This window comes from Diceros bicornis, chromosome 27 (genome assembly GCF_020826845.1).
Source record: "Diceros bicornis minor isolate mBicDic1 chromosome 27, mDicBic1.mat.cur, whole genome shotgun sequence".
Lineage (NCBI taxonomy): Eukaryota > Metazoa > Chordata > Mammalia > Perissodactyla > Rhinocerotidae > Diceros > Diceros bicornis.
Window position 1 is genome coordinate 41,168,373 of NC_080766.1, and position 16,600 is coordinate 41,184,972.

Here is a 16,600-nt window from a genome sequence, read left to right on the forward strand (position 1 = left end):
TTACCACCTCAAGACTGACTCCGAAGCCTGGGTGCCACGTGTCTGGGGAAGATGCTTGGGGCCTGGTGTATGAGTTTCCTGGAGCTACAAAGTACCACCTACTGGGTGGATTAAAACAACAGAGATTTATTCTCTCATAGTCCTGGAGGCCAGAAGTCTGAAATCAAGGTGTTGGCAGCGCTGGTTCCTTTTGGAGCTCTGGGGGAGAATCTGTCCCAGGCCTCTCTCCCAGCTTCTGGTGGCACCATCTATCCTTGGTGTTCCTTGGCTTGTAGCTGCATCACTCCAGTTTCTGCCCACATCTTCACATAGTTTTCTTCTCTGTGTCTCCTTAAAGCAAATGTCCCTCTCTTTTCTCTTTTAAAAATACCAGTCATTAGATTTAGAGCTTACCCCAAATCCAGGATGATCTTGTCTCAAGATCTTTAACTTAATGACATCTGCAAAGACGCTACTTCCCAATAATGTCACATTTACATGCTCTGGGGATTAGGACTTGGACATATCTTTTGGGGAGACACAATTGAATCCAGCCGATCAGAGCATGGAGTTGGGTGGATGGCGCCTGTTTTCGTCAGAATAAGCTAACTGCTGCAGTAAACGCCGTAAGGTCTCTGGGGCTTAACAATCCATGTGTGTGTTCTCACATCATGGCAGGCCAAGGCAGATCGGCAGTGTTCTGAGCCACACAGTCCCTTAGGGCACCAGCCTCCTTCCACCTAGTGGCTCCACCATTGTGGAGGCCTTCGAGTCTCCACTGGACCCTCTGTATGTGGCCAGCAGGTTAGAGAGGAGAGAATATAGATGATTGCGAGGGGAGTTTCTAGGAGCCAGGCCTAGGGAGCAGCGTCTGTCACTTTCTCCCACATTCTGTGGGCAGAAGTCAGGCCTACGGCCACACCTAATTGCAAGGCAGGCTGGGAAATGTGGTCCAGCTAAGCAGACAGGAGGAAGAGGAAACAGGGTTTGTACATTGCCACACTCTCCCTACATCCATGGAGAATGCTCCTGAACAAAACACGGGAGCAAAGAAACACACGTGTTCCTTGCGTTTCCTTGTTATCCCGGGCTCTCTCCCTCCCTCCCTCACATGCCCTACACACACACATATGCACAGGCACACACACACACACATGCACATGTACACATATGCACACACCGTTTCCTCCTCCAACGTTACTGTGGATCTGGGGTTTGTTTCCTAACAGGTGTAGAAATAAAGGAAGACCATCCAAATGAGAACAAGCAAAGTTACTTATTCAGAGCTGGCTATCGCAAAGGGGTCAGCCACCATCACTTACATTTTGGCGGAGACTCAAAGGCCAGCAGAGGAGTGGAAAAGCTTTATAGTGGGGCCCTCCTACCAGGTGGGCCCTGGTAGGAGGCTGTGAGCCCAGGAAAGCTGTGGCAGCTCACTAGAAGCGGGGTATCCTATGTGACTGGTTAGGGGAGCACATTTGGCTTTCTCTGGGTGATTCTAAATTGGAAGTTGGGACAAAAAATTAGAGAAGCTGTCAGTTATTAACCAAGTCCCAGCCATTTGGGGCTAATGGTTACAAGGGTTATTGTACAGCTTCCTGGATTGTTGGTAGAGATAGCAGTCTGGCTTCCTACAAGCCTGACTTACAGCAGGCTGGCTTCTGTGCTGGTGACTGTAGATAAGGGGTTGGTTTCCTGGGCACGCTGCTGCAGGCCGTGGGTCAGAGTTCTGTTTTTACATGTGGTCTGTCCATTGTCCATGTGTCTATTCAGTCTCTCACAGCTTACCTTACGCTGTGGGACCTCCCTCCCTCCTCTGCCCTGGACGCTGCAGATCTGCTCCTGCAGGTGAACTCTGTTTTGATGGAAGCGTCTGGTGATCCGCCTGTGCATACACTCCATGCGCCCCCTTCCCCGTGTTTAGGGACTCCTCACGGGGTGGAAGTTGCTCTTCTGGGGTGGGTGGGGAGATGTGTTCTCCTCAATCAATGTGCAGTGATACGACTGAGGAGTATCCATGAAAAGGTATCAGCAGGTGGGATAAACATATTTGGATTCCCCACCTTGTTTCTACCCCTTGAGGCCCTAACATGCCCCTTCTGTCATGCACAGTGACATGGTGTATTGGTTATCTATTGTTCCATAACAAAATGTCTCAAATTTTACCCTTGGAATTTCTTATCTCACAGTTTCTTTGGATCAGGAATTCACATGTGTTTAAGCCGAGTGCCTCTGGCTCAGGGTCTCTCATGAAGCTGTGTCCAGCTGTGGCCCAGGCAGCCGTACTCTCAGCTCAGGGCTCAGCTTGGGGAGGAGGTTGGCTTGTTACCGAGCAACAGGCTCGTTCTGCTTGCCGCAAGACTAACCAAAAAGTCAGGAGGCAAGTTGGTGGAATAGAAAGGGTTTATTTATTTTTGCCAGCAAAGATGCAAGATAGTGGAGCAGGGTCCTTAAAGCCCATCTTACAGAACAAAGACCACAAGCCAGTTGTATAGGGGCTGGTCTCCGGGTAGGACAGACATCTGGTCTCCCAGTGGGACAGACATCTGATCCTAGTTCCTGATAATCTTTTGTTTTTCCTCCCTTGTGACTGAAGTCTCTGTTTTCAAGGAACTGGATATGCATCAGAGACTGGAGCAATGCCCTATACCCTGATTTAGTTTAAAGGTAAGAACAAAAGCTTTAATACATATAGTAAGGATTACTGTTTATGTGAGTGGCACCAACAGGCTGAATAACAGCCCCCCAAAATAGCCAGATCTTAATCCCTGGAACCTGTGAAATTAACTTTATATGGAGGAAGGGTCTTTGCAGATCTGATTAAGTTAAAGATCCTGAGATGGGGAGATTATGCTGGATTATCCGGGTGGACCCTAAATAGGATCACAGGTGTCCTCATATGAGGGAGGCAGAGGAAGATCTGACTACAGAGGAGAAGTCAGTGTAGAGATGGAGCAGAGAGGGAGACTTGAAGGTGCTATCCCACTGGCTTTGAAGATGGAGGAAGAGGCCACGCGCCAAATGCAAGGAAGGCAGCTCTAGAAGCTGCAAAAGGCAAGGAAAGGGATTCTGCCTAGAGTCTCCAGAGGGAGTGCAGCCCTGGCAACACTGTGACATTAGCCCCATGAAACTGATCTTGGACTTCCGGCCTCCTGAACTATAAGAGAATAAATTTCTGTTGTTTTAAGCCACTGAGTTTGTGGTACTTTGTTACAGCAGCCACAGGAAACTCATTCAGCCTCCAAGCTCACTCGCCTGCTGCTGACAGGCCTCAGGCCCTCACTGGCTGTCGGCCAAAGACATCAGTTCTTTGTCACATCACATTTTGGGACTTTGCCACAACATGGCAGCCCAAATGAAAGGCCTATAGAATTATCAGGATGGCGTTTTGCAACTAAAATTGATTTTTCTTAAAGCTGCCCAAGTGACTGTGATGACAAACAGGTATGGGAACAACTCTTCAAGGTAAAAGAAGTCTGCTCCTGTCATGGTACCTGGCACACAGCCGACACTTTAGAAATATCTGTGTAATCATAGGACCAGCAACAGAGTTTGCCGCTGTAGGGGAGGAAGACGTATCCTCTACCCACTCTGGGTCCTTTCTGGCCGGGCGACGAATTAAATTGACAGGAGACAGAATAACAGGAGAAAATCAAACAAAGCTTTATAACATGTATACACAGGAGAGACCCAGGAAAAACTGGGTAACTCGACAAAATGGCAGAAGGTCTCATCTTAAATACTATCTTCAGCTAAAGTCAAAGGAGGATGTTGGGGGTGGGGGAGTCAGCTATGGGAGATTCCCAGAAAAGCACAGTAAACAAGAGTAAGGTTATTACACAGATTTGAGGCCTCACCTTCTGCATTGATAAGCATTTCTAGAGGTAAGGTCATCCCCCCTTCTTCCTCTTACAGATAGGGAGATATCTTTACAAATGGAGATTTCCCTTATAGACGTAAATGTCTCTTACAACAGATACCTTCTACTTTTACTTGGTTTTCAGAGCTTTGATAAGAATGGGCTTAGCAAGGACCCACCCAGTCTATCCATACCCAAAGTTATCTATGGTGATGGCCTGTCCTGGGGACAGGATTTCTATCTTAAATTCTTTTAGGCAGTTAGTCAGCGGAAGGTCAAAGTTTCTTTCAGAGTCTTTTGTTCTTGAAAATAATCAGGGCAAAGAGAAATATTTTGAGGTGACCAATTCTGATCCCCACACCACTCCAAAATATGCCTCTTTAGCATAAGGGTTATTTTGAGCTGATGATTATTAAAAAAAAAAAAAATAGCAGACATAAGAAAAGCTCTGAGACTTAGTAGAAGTTACTCGTTTGTAGGGGAAATTTACCTTTATAAGAGAAATCACCAATTGTGAGGGTGCCTCCTTCTCTGTGCCAAGAAGGCGAGGATGACTCTAAATCTCTAGAAACTCTTATCAATAGAGAAGCAATGACTTAAATCTGCATGACAACTTTATCCTTGTTTACTGGGCTTTTCCTGGTCTGTTTATAACAAACTCACCCCTATTTTCTTTTATAGAATGATTATGAATTATTCATGTCAATAACCTTAAGTCTCCATTTCTTTTTGTTTGTTTTGTTTTGTTTTTTTGGTGAGGAAGATTGGCCCTGAGCTAATGTCTGTTGCCAAGTTGCCAATGTCAAGTTGTCTGCGTAACAACTTTACCCTTGTTTACTGTGCTTTTCCTGGTCACCTCCCATCTTAACAACAGGATGTTAAAAGCTATTTTTCAGGGGTGGCGAGCCAGCCAGGAGCATGCGCAAAAGAGAAAATTTTGATCTGCCAATCAAAACTCATCCTCCCAGCGCTTCTGCATACCAGACTGCCCTCTCTGATCCCTTAAATCTTACTCCATACCCTGGACTGGGGAGACAGAATTGAGAGCCTGTCTTTCTGTCTCCTTATCAATTGATTGTATAATAAACTGCCTTTTCTTTCCAAGACCAGTGTGCCATGGTATTGGCTTCTGTGCACATCGGGTGGCAAGCCCTTGCTCACTAGCACTGTTTGGAGCAACGAGTGATGGCTGGCAGGTGATTGCAATGGCTACAGAGAGAACAGGATGGCTCCTGAAAGTCTGCAAAGGACCCAGTTTCTATTTCTCCCTAGCTGTGTGATTTAGGGCAGAAGAGTCCACCCTGATGAATAAATGACAAGCAATAGGATATATTGGAGAGTATGAGGAAGCCATACAACTTAAAACTAATTCGGCCTGACCTCGTTTTTCCAAAAAGGCCTGACGTGGCCTGTTGAGGATGCATCGTACATCTGCTTTAAACATTTACAATGTCCCAAAGACAAGAATGATGCCCTTAAAGACAGGGATGTAGCTTCCCTCTCCATCGGCATTTCCTTAAGGATAAGCATCTCTTCCTAGAAACTAAAGATTAGTTTAGTGAACACCTGCTGTGTTCACCTTGTGACCACTGACCTACTGACCACCAACCTGCTGTGCACACCTTATGACCACTGATCTGCTGTGCCAGCAAAGCAATCTTGTGACTATGGGAAAAGGGACATTCCTATCACATGTGATGTTCGCTGTTTGCTCCAAGATGGTATATAACCACTCTGTACATCCCATTCATTTAGAGTCCTTCCTTCCTTCATGAAGGTACTCTCCAGGGCTATATGGTCCTTAGGGTTGGCTTATAATAAACTCACCCCAATTTTGTTTTATAGACTGATTATGAATTATTTGTGTCAACAACCCTAAGTCTCCATTTCTTTTTGTTTGTCTTTTTGCTGAGGAAGATTGGCCCTGAGCTAACATCCGTGCCCATCCTCCTCTATTTTGTATGTGGGATGCTGACACAGCATGGCTTGATGTGTGGTGCACAGGTCCGAGCCCAGGATTCGAACCTGTGAACCCCAGGCAGCAGAAGCAGAGCACACAAAATTAACTACTACACCACCAGGCCCACCCCTCTCTGTTTCTTATTTGATTGACTTTTGCGATATTGGAGATCATGTGTGTAAAGAAATTGGCCAGTGCCTGCCAGGGTCAATATTCCATGGATGCTCCATAACCAAGAGACCACATTTTTAATACAGAGATATTGTGTTGGGGTCGCTCCACTTCCTATACTATATATGGGCTGCTGAAGCAAGCACACCACTTCCTAAAATACTGAGCCCAGTTGTAGGCAGAGGAGGAACAAAGCAGCCTGGGTTGGAATTTGAAGAAGTGGGGAAAAGAACAGGTTGGGCCAGTTCCCATAACGCCCTGGGAGAGGTCCTGGAAGGCAGGTGACACGTGCTACCGCCTTTCCTATCCGAAAAATAAACTTGCACAAAGTGCTGATCACCAGATGAATGCCAGAGGGACAGCTGGCCCTATCCTAGAAAAATGATTTTGCAATGGCCACCGACCTTCCCCAGTGACTGCGCCGGGTTTGGCGACGTGTACACCAGGCCAGGGCCCAGAGCCAACAGCTCAGCTCCACCAGACTTTCAGTATCTGTCCCCTGGAGGCACGGCTCTCAGCTGGACCCTGGCCTTGACCTAGAGGACTAGATAAATAGCAACCTGCAGGCGCCAGGCTCTCACGCTTGAATTGCAAACGAATCACTTGGAGAATCCTCTTAAAAACGCAGATTGAGTCCTGCATTTGGGATGGTCTTGGGATGGCCCCAGACCCCACATTGCTAACCAGCTCCCAGGTGAAGCCAATGCTGTTGGTCCGGGGACCACCCTTTGAGAAGCACGAGTCTATGTCACAAGCACAGCGGAGAAAACGAAACGGGGCAAACGACCTCGGACCCTAGACTCCCGCTCCGGCGGGACAGACGGCGCGCTGCCCCGACCCTTGGCCTGGACGGCGTCAGACGTGGACACGTTACCCCGCGGGTTCCGGGGCTGCCCCGCAGTCCCGCGTGCCCCCCTCCCCCACCCCAAAGGGCAAAACTGCGTCCAGGCTCCGCCCCACGTCCAAGTGGCAGGGCACACCAAGAGCCTCCCCCGGCCTCTGCCAGCTCCTCCCGGCACCTGCTCCTCCGGGCCCCGCCCCTCACCGGCCCCTCCTCCTCTTAGCACCGCCCCTCTTGGCTCCGCCCCCTCCCCTCGGCACTGCCCCCTCCTCCTCCGGGTGCCCCCTTCTCCTCCCCCAGGCCTGGATTCAAGAACCGAGAATCGCGCCGCCTGACTTTCGTTTTTTGCGAGCTGAGGCGGAGAAAAGAAACCGAAACCAAACCTGCCTTGACTGGGAAACGCGACATCCGGAGGAGAGGCGGGGAGGAGATAATGAAGGAAACTGAGTGGCTTAGGGTCACTCTCCAGAGGTCACCGGAGGACCACGTCTGCAAGAGCCGAGCCAGTCCTCCGACTCATCATTCATTCACTCATTCATTCATTCTAGAAACATTTATTGAAACACTGTATACCAGGAACTGTGCTGGATCTCAAGTACAACAGCAAACACCACGGACCTGGTCCCGCCCAGCTGACAGCCTGGTGGCAGAACGGGTGTTCACAGAGGCCAAGACAGTGTGATGCGGCCATGGTCCGTGGGCGGGGCGGGGAGCGTGGGGCTCCCAGGAAGCAGGTCCACTAGGCCTGGAGAAGGACGGAGGGAGGCCGTGTTATGGGAAGAAGCCCGGCCCGCACTTGTAGGAGGACGAGCAGCCCTGAGCTGGGGGAAGTTCGGGTAGTGTGGAGGGTGTTACATCCAAGCCATGGGGGTGGGGAGAGGTGAGGCTGGGCACACGCAGGCCCTGCACACCAAGCTGAGCAGTTTGGAATACTCCGCCCCTCCCACCCCTGCCGGTGGGGTGCCCTGCAGCACTGAATTGGGGTGCTGTCCACTTCACACAGTGTTTAAGCAAGTGCACTTGTTTGGAGGTAGGCATGTGTCTTGACATGAGTACAGCCATGTTGGGCCGCTCCATTGACCTACAGCCACCAGCACAAAAAGAAATATAAAAGCTGCTTTCTGCGTGGTGGGAACTGGCCCTTCTCCCACGGAGAGAGTTGCAAGTTGTAACATTTCAAGGCTCTTGGAGCATTGTAGCACGGGATGGACTGGCCATCTGTGCCGGGCTAAGACGACAACCAAAAGAACAATGCACGTACACAATTACTGGGCTGGGACGTTAGCCAAGGGGCTCAGTGCACGTACGCCACTGATAACCATTTGTGCATGGGAACACTAGATGCTTGCTCTGCAAACTCTGTAACTGCTTATATAAACTGCTGGAGACTGAGACCCGGTGAGAGTTCCACCTGTGGAAGGGACGCCTTGCCCAGGACGTGTGATCCTTGCCCAGCCGTGTCGATTGACAGGACTCTCCCGGCAGTGAGGCGTGGATGTTGTGAGTAATTGATTTACTGTGAAGTAATTGATCTGATGTGTTCTCTTTCCCGTCAACCTGGTGTTTCTCTTTCCGGTTGATTTGTGTCATTTCCCTTCAGTTGATCTGGTGTTTCCCTTTCCGATCCATCTGATGTTTTTCCCTCTTATTATATGACCTATTCGGATCTGCTGCTATCTCAGCCGATGTGGATGTTTTCCCTTTCCAGTTGAGCTGGTGTTTTTTCCCTCTTATTATTTGACCTATTTGGATTTGTTTGTGGACTATCGCCTTTACTATCCTCTATATAATAAAATATACCTTCAGTCCAATTGTTTGGAGTGGAAAGTTTCTTTTACGTCTCCGATTGAATCCCCGAACCTCTCATAACAGCATGGATGCCTGGAAGCTTGCCAGGCATGGCTTTCCATCAACACCAGCTCAGCTCTTCTGGCAAGTCTGGGCCAGGCCAGGCAGGTGTGAGATGGCTGGACAAAGACCAGGAGACCTGGAGAGCCCTGGGCACCCATGACTGCACAGGCAGCAGGGGTTGGGGTCAGTGGGATTGTCTGGCCACTAATATGCATCCGTGTGGATGCTGTGTTTTTATCAGATACGTTTTGATGGAGATAGGAACACTAGTAAGTGGACAGGGCTGGGCCGGGCCGTGATGGGAGCCCCAGGGGCCGAGGTGGCTGGGCACATCAGTCCAGTTAAATTCAGCCCACGGTTACTGAGCACCTGCTGTCGGTAGGTGGTAGGCACCGGAGGGATACAAACTTGATGAGACCTCAGCCTGCCTTCGTGGAGTTGACACCTTCATCAAGGAGGTGGCCACATCCCCCAGTATCCAGAACATCCACCTGAGATCCAGAGCATCTTAGCCAGAGCTAAGGCGATGGGGGGCCGGAAGAGACAGGACCCAGGTTTGGAAGGAGCTCCCAGGGGCAGCTGTACAGACAGAGAACATCCCCGTTAGCACTTGGCAGAGGAGGCAAATGTGTCCGGAAGCCTGGGGGAGGACAGGCCAGCAGAGGTGTTGGCTGCGTTCAGGGATGGTGAGTGGGGATGCTGAGCCTGGAGGACAGTCCTCAAGAGCTAAGAGTTTGAAACTTATTTCGTAGAATATAGAGTAATCAATATTTCTTGAGGAGAGAAGGAATCGTCAGCAATTCAGATGGGAGGCTATGAGCTTCCTGACAGGAACCGCATCTTGTCAATTTTAGTGTGGGGAGAAGATGCTACAGAGCACAGGCTCAGGGATCAAAACCTATATCTGCCATCTTAGCTATCCCACTTCCTAGTTACGGGACCCAGCAATAAGCTAACTCCTTAGCCTCAGTCTCCTCGTGCGTAAAGTGCAAGTGATAATCTTACCCCCTCACAGGGTGGTTGTGAAGGCGAGTTATTCTCTCAAGCTGGCACCTAACACATACTATTACCCAGTGCACATGAGCTATTATTGTTTTATTACTGAATCACACCACAGACAAGCCCCTGGGCTCTTTAGGGAACTGCCATACAACTTGCAAAGTAGAAACAATGAGCTACCAAAAGTCTCAGGCTGGGAGGTGAGAGGGGTAGCCTTGTGAAGTGTCGGGGGCACCAAATTTAAGGGCACTTACGCCTACAGAGAGTGCCCGGCTCCTCCACTCTGGCCCCACAGCCACCTCGCTCACCTTGCCCTCATCCTGGCCCTGGCACAGGCTGTGGCCACGCCTTGTTTTCACTTTTGCCCATGGCTCTGTCTGAATTCATTCCTGAACATGCGTCACTGGGGAGAGCCTCCTGTGGTCTGAAGAGGCAGGATCATTCCACAGAGTTGAGTATTAGGGCCACGCATGCCTTGCTCACAGCTCCCCCTGCATTTCAGGGGCACTTCTACTCCTTCAGAAAGCTCTAACCCCTCCTGCTCACAGCCCACCAGGAAAAGATGTCACTCTTCCTCCTAACTGCAAGTACCTGAAGCCCAGAGGAGTGAGTAGCCGACAAAGGTTTCTCTCTAATTCCTGGGAGAGCCTGTGTCCTCCCACCAGGCCACCCTGGATGGGATCACCCAGACCCCAGCAATGGACTCTGCAGAGCCAGGTGACTTCGGGCCAGGCAGGGAGTTGGCTGTGGGGCCTCCTCCTCGTCTCTTGGTGCAGCCATATTGAATTTGGTTCCCCCCAGGCTTTCCCTGACTCTAGAACTTGGAGCTGGGGCAGGTTCCAGGCCTTTGAGTGGGGTGGGGGCTTGTCTTCAGGGACTCTGAGTTGAGCTAAGGAGAATGGAGGTGGGGTACCAGGCCCTTCCAAAGGGAAGTGTTATTCCCCATGCACAGAGTCCCCACAGGGAGGGCTGCTCTTGTGTCTGCGTGACTTCAGGCCCCCACCTTCCACCCATTTCCATCCTGGAGAAATCAGATGAGCCAACCTCCAGGGAGGGCTTGAAATGGACAAGGAGAATTGGGAAGGAGGATGATGTGGGTCAGCTTGGGGAGGGGGAGGGAGGGGGGAGCTGCTATTAACATAGAATGCTTGAGAATCCCTGCTGGTGCCCCAATGACCCCAGTGAACCTCCAGCAGGAATTTAAGACACCCAATTATCAGTGCATCTGTTCAGAAGGCCAGGGGTTAAGGGACCCGCTAGGGTCAACGCTACGTTCAGCTTTGGATGACTCGAAGCTGTTAGAGCAACGATTCTCAAACTGCCCCCAGAATCGTCAGAAGGGCCTGATAAAACTCAGGTTGCTGGGCCCTGAGTCCGAGTTTCTGGTTCAGCAGGTGTGCTGGGGAGGGGTGGGGGGTGGGGGGCGAGAATCTGCATTTCCCTCAAGCTCCCAGGGATGCGGATGCTGCTGGTGGGGATCGCACACGTGGAGCGCCTCGGGGAGGCTGCAGCTGGGCGCGGGGCGCAGGGGCGAGCAGCGGTTCGGTTTCGTTTCTGCGGCCGGTTGCCCCACCGGCCCTTCCGCTCTCCCGCCCTCGCGTCCCCTGAGTTTCGCTTCCCCGCGGCCGGGGGCGGGCGGCGCCGCGCGGTATAAAGCAGAGGAGCGGCGGGCGTCCGGCGCTCATCGCTGCGCGGGGACAGGTGAGTGTCGCGCTCCTGGGTCTGCGCACTCTCCAGCCGGCCAGCGGGGCTCCGAGAGGGGCGTTTGGGCGGCTGGCTGCGGAGACCAGCGCTCCGGGGTGTGGGCATTGCAGGGGCTAGTATTAGGTAATAATTAATAATAATAGTAACAATAACAATAATAATAATAATAATGGCGATGTCGGCTGGGCTCAGAGCACGCTTGATTCTACTTGCAAGGTTCTTGAGTGACTCATCAAAAACAGCCCCCCAGACCTACGGCTTTTCTGCTTGAGGAAGTGGCACGGTGGAGGGGATGGGGGCCCTGGGGGTCTCTGAGGGAGCCGGTTAAGGGGGGGCGCACAAAGTTTCGCATCCACTGCTGCGTGGCCTCCGAGCCCACCCCAGACGCCGACTATCGCTTGACGTCATTTTATATTTTCTGCTAGGGAGGCAAACCAGACAAGTCAACAGTCGGGGGAGGGGGGTCCTTGGAAGTGCAGAGACAAGGGGTCTTCACCGAACCTGCTAAATACAGGCAGGTCCAAGTGAACGGTCCCGCCTGGCGAGGACGTTCTGGGTACCACAGTCGCGCAGACGGGAGGAGGGGCTGGTGGGAGAGACGAGGCATGCGTGTTGCACCCCTCTCTCTTCCGGCCGGAAGGGGAAATACTCAGCGACTTCCCCCTAGCTTGTGCGCTTGGGTGCCACTGAGTGGGCCGGACACACATAGTTTGGGGGGATGGAGAGAGGTAGGACAGTCCTGGGGACTGACAGAAGGAACCCAGGCACTGCTGAGATTTGTGCTCCCCACCGCTGGTGGCCTCTGAGTTGTGCACGTGGGATTCTCGGAATTATTTGGTCAAATTTTAAATCAAGTTGGTGGAAGCAGGGTCAAGTGATGCTAACCTCCAGTTATCAGTCCCCAACAACTCCTAAAATGTCTAACCGTGTCCTCTTTCTATTTTGGAACAGACCTGCTGGCAGGGAGTCCCCCAGCCTTTCCATGTGGACGTGCGCCCCATTTTCTTCCTGACTTCCCTTCTCCCTGCCTCCTGACACTCAGTGTGTTTTGGTAGCGAGCATTAGGTCTAAAGTACAAGATGTTTTCCCTTTTAATCGTAAAAAACTTAAATGTCACTGGGCTTTTGGAAGGCAAAACACTTTCAGGAGAAAAAGCAAATCTAAATCCTTCAAGGATTATTCTTAAAACTAGACTGAATTATGTTGGACAAATTACAGACTCTATGAATCAGACATTCTCTAGGATGTGCTTGTAGGTGATCCCAGGGTTAGGGGTTGTGCTTGTAGGGGTTGGGGGGCGCTAAATCCCCCCTCCCATCCCTGCTCTTCTATGCCGTCTGGGCTGAGGAAGCTTTCCCACAAGGATGGAAACCCATTGGGCAGCAGTTTGATGTCAGCCACACCCCCCACTGCAAGGATTCTCCAGTGACACTGCTAATAGACGGCATCCAGTTCTGGAAGCCACAGGCAAACTACTACTCCCTAAAATCTGGAGTGGAGGAGGCAGCCAGCCAGCCACCTCTACGGACAGTGAGAACTTGAGGGGACACAGACCTGCCCTGGGCAAGAATGGGAAGAGCCCCTGCACCTGGGCAGTTTCTCCCCTCCCTACCCCAACCTTAGGAGTGAGAGAAGAGCCCGGTACAGTAACCCCACCCATGACCGATGGGGGTGTGCAATAGTCAGGAAGATGAGGGCTGGAAAGGAGAGAGATTTAAGGTGGTGTGCCCACCTCGAATTTCCCTGCAGTCTTGTCTGCAAACGCAGGTACGGGTGAGACATTTTGTGAGCAGTTTGAGGCTGAGAGCTCATAGTCACCGCTGCTTGACTGTACCACGGCCAACACTGGGCCAACATATTCTATCAGCATGACAACTGCAGCTGGATGCTGAGTACAATGAACAAGTAAGAAACTGGTTTTAGTGGCTGAGATTGCCCTGTTCCTGAAATCCAAACTGATTTTCAAAGATGATCCAAGAAAGGTACAAACATTTAAGATGTACAGAAAACCAACAAGTTTTGCTTTTAGGGGATGTCATTTTACAAAACAAACAAAGGAAGGGAATACATTCACAAAGTCTTGTTTTGACTCATCTTGAACCCCTGGTCATGGGGGTGCAAGCCTTGGAGACCAGTGATGCTACCTGGCTGGGTGCAGTAAGGCCAACTGACACAGCTGTGGTCTTCAACTCGGGGCCCCCGCCTGGGACCCCCTGGGCACATGAGTCTTTCCAAAGGCATGAGGGGGGTTAGGACATAAATTTCCAGATTGCCAAATTCTGTAAATACTCTTTTAAATTGATCACCTTTCAAAATCACCTTTCTCCCATTTTATGAAGAAAGGAATGCATCCCTCTCTCCCTTTTGTTTTTGTTTGTTTGTTTTTCAAGAGTGCTGTTATCTGAGTTTTGTAGCTGTAAAGTCATCTGTTACTGCGCCTCCTGACTGTTCCTATCAGGGTAGATGGCTTGTGTTTTTGATTCTAGCTCATCTTGGCAACGGTTGTCTTCCAAGGGAGCTCCATATGTGAGCTCCGGAGTCTGGAAGTGTCCCTCTGGGGTGACTCAACTTTTGCCTTTCCTCAACCCTTTAGAATTCACAGATTCCAAACCATGTTTTTTTTTTTTTTTAAGCCCATTTCTTTTTTTATTGATGTCTTAATATTTTATAACCTCGTGAAATTTTAGTTGTACATTATTGTTTGTCAGTCACCATATAAATGCCTCACTTCTCCCGTTGTGCCCACCCACCAACCACCTTGCCCCTGGTAACCACCAAACAGTTCTCTCTGTCTGTGTGTTAGTGTATCTTCCACATATGAGTGAAATCATGTGGTGTTTGTCTTTCTCTGTCTGGCTTATTTCGCTTAACATAATACCCTCCAGGTCCATCCATGTTGTTGCAAATGGGACGATTTTGTCTTTTTTTAGGGCTGAGTAGTATTCCATTGTGTATATATACCACATCTTCTTTATCCGTTCATCAGATGAGGGACACTTGGGTTACTTCCACTTCTTGGCTATAGTACACAATGCTGCAATGAACATAGGGGTGCATAAGCCTCTTTGCATTGTTGATTTCAAGTTCATTGGATAGATACCCAGTAGTGGGATAGCTGGATCATAAGGTATTTCCATTTAATTTTTTGAGGAATCTCCATACTGATTTCCATAGAGGCTACATCAGTTTGCATTCCCGCTAGCAGTGAATTAGGGTTCCCGTTTCTCCACAACCTCTCCAACGTTTGTTGTTTTTTGTCTTCATGATTATAGCCATTCTAACGGGTGTAAGGTGGTATCCTAGTGTAGTTTTGATTTGCAGTTCCCTGATGATTAGTGATGTTGAACATCTTTTCCTATGCCTGTTGACCATCTGTATATCTTTCTTGGGAAATTATCTGTCCATATCCTCTGCCCATTTTTTGATCGAGTTGTTTGTTTTTTTGTTGTTCAGTTGTGTGAGTTCTTTATATATTATAGAGATTAATCCCTTGTTGGATATGTGATTTGCAAATATTTTCTCCCAGCTGGTGCGCTGTCTATTCATTTTGATCCTGGTTTCATTTGCCTTGTAGAAGCTCTTTAATCTGATGAAGTCCCACTTGTTTTTTTTTCTTTTGTTTCCCTTGTTTGAGTAGACATTGCATCTGAAAACATCCTTTTATGACTGATGTCAAATAGTGTACTGCCTATATTTTCTTCCTGGAGTTTTATAGTTTCAGGTATCACCTTCAGGTCTTTGATCCATTTTGAGTTAATTTTTGTGTATGGCAAAAGAAGATGCTCTACTTTCATTCTTTTGCATGTGGCTGTCCAGTTTTCCCAGCGCCATTTATTGAATAGATTTCCTTTCTCCATTGTATGTTCTTAGCTCCTTTGTGGAAGATGAGCTGTCCGTATATGTGTGGTTTTATTTCTGGGCTTTCAATTCTGTTCCATTGATCTGTGTGTCTGTTTTTGTACCAGTACCATGCTGTTTTGATTATTATCACTTTGTAGTATATTTTGAAGTCAGGGATTGTGATGCCTCCAGCTTTGTTCCTTTTTTCAGGATTGCTTTAGCTATTCGGGGTCTTTTGTTGCACCATATGAATTTTAGTATTCTTTGTTCTATTTCCATGAAGAATGTCATTGGGATTCTGATTGGGATTGCATTGAATCTGTAGATTGCTTTAGGTAATATGGACATTTTAACTATGTTTATTCTTCCAATCCACGTGCATGGGATATTTTTCCATTTCTTTATGTCATCATCGATTTTTTTCAATAATGTCTTATAGTTTTCATTGTATAGGTCTTTCACCTCCTTGGTTAAATTTATTCCTAGATATTTTATTCTTTTTGTTGTGATTGTAAATGGGATTATCTTTCTGAGTTCTCTTTCTGTCAGTTCATTATTAGCATATAGAAATGCAACTGATTTTTGTAAGTTGATTTTGTACCCTGCAACTTTGCTGTAGTTGTTGATTATTTCTAATAGTTTTCCAGTGGATTCTTTAAGGTTTTCTATATATAAAATCATGTCATCTGCAATATATCATTTCAGTCTCTCCTAGCCTGTAATGTTTCTGTCAAGAAATCTGCTGATAGCCTGATGGGAATTCCCTTGTACGCTATTTATTTATTTATTTATTTGCCTAGCTGCCCTTAATATTGTTTCTTTGTCATTGATTTTTGCCACCTTTGCTACTATATGCCTTGGAGCGGGTCTTTCCATGTTGATATATTTAGGCAATCTATTGGCTTCATTCACTGGTATTTCCAGCTCCTTCCCCAGATTTTGGAAGTTCTCAGCTATTATTTCCTTGAACAAGCTCTCCGTTCCTTTTCCCCTCTCTGTTCCCTCAGGAATACCTATAATCCTTATGTTGCATTTCCTAATTGAGGTATTTCTCAGAGTCAGGTATTTCTCACAGAATTTCTTCATTTCATTTTAGTCTTAGTTCTCTGTCCTCTATCTGGGGCATTGCTGCATTCCTATCCTCAATAATGCTAATTCATTCCTCCATGTTGTCAGCTCTGTTTTTTAAAGATTCCAGGTTTTCCTTTATCTCCTCCATTGTGTTTTTCATCTCCAACGTTTCTGATTGGTTTTCCTTTATGGTTTTGATCTCCTTTGTGATGAAATTCCTGATTTCATTGAATTGACTATCTGTATGTTCTTGTAATTTGTTGAGCTTTTTTTTTTTTAATTTTATTTATTTATTTATTTTTCCCCCCAAAGCCCCAGTAGATAG

At 48.4% G+C, this 16,600-nt stretch overlaps 1 protein-coding gene across 2 annotated transcripts in view; it reads left to right on the plus strand.

The window, feature by feature from the left end:
* Positions 1 to 11,312: 11,312 nt before the first annotated feature.
* The window catches only part of MX1 (MX dynamin like GTPase 1), a 37,636-nt gene continuing 32,348 nt past the window's right edge, over positions 11,313 to 16,600 (plus strand). Inside the window, exon 1 of one of the 2 annotated variants that reach the window (XM_058523138.1) lies at positions 11,313 to 11,361. The gene's annotated coding sequence lies outside the window, so the exon portion shown is untranslated. Of the gene's footprint in view, positions 11,362 to 11,919; positions 13,270 to 16,600 lie in introns of those variants that run through there. The other variant, XM_058523139.1, reaches the window with a different exon arrangement.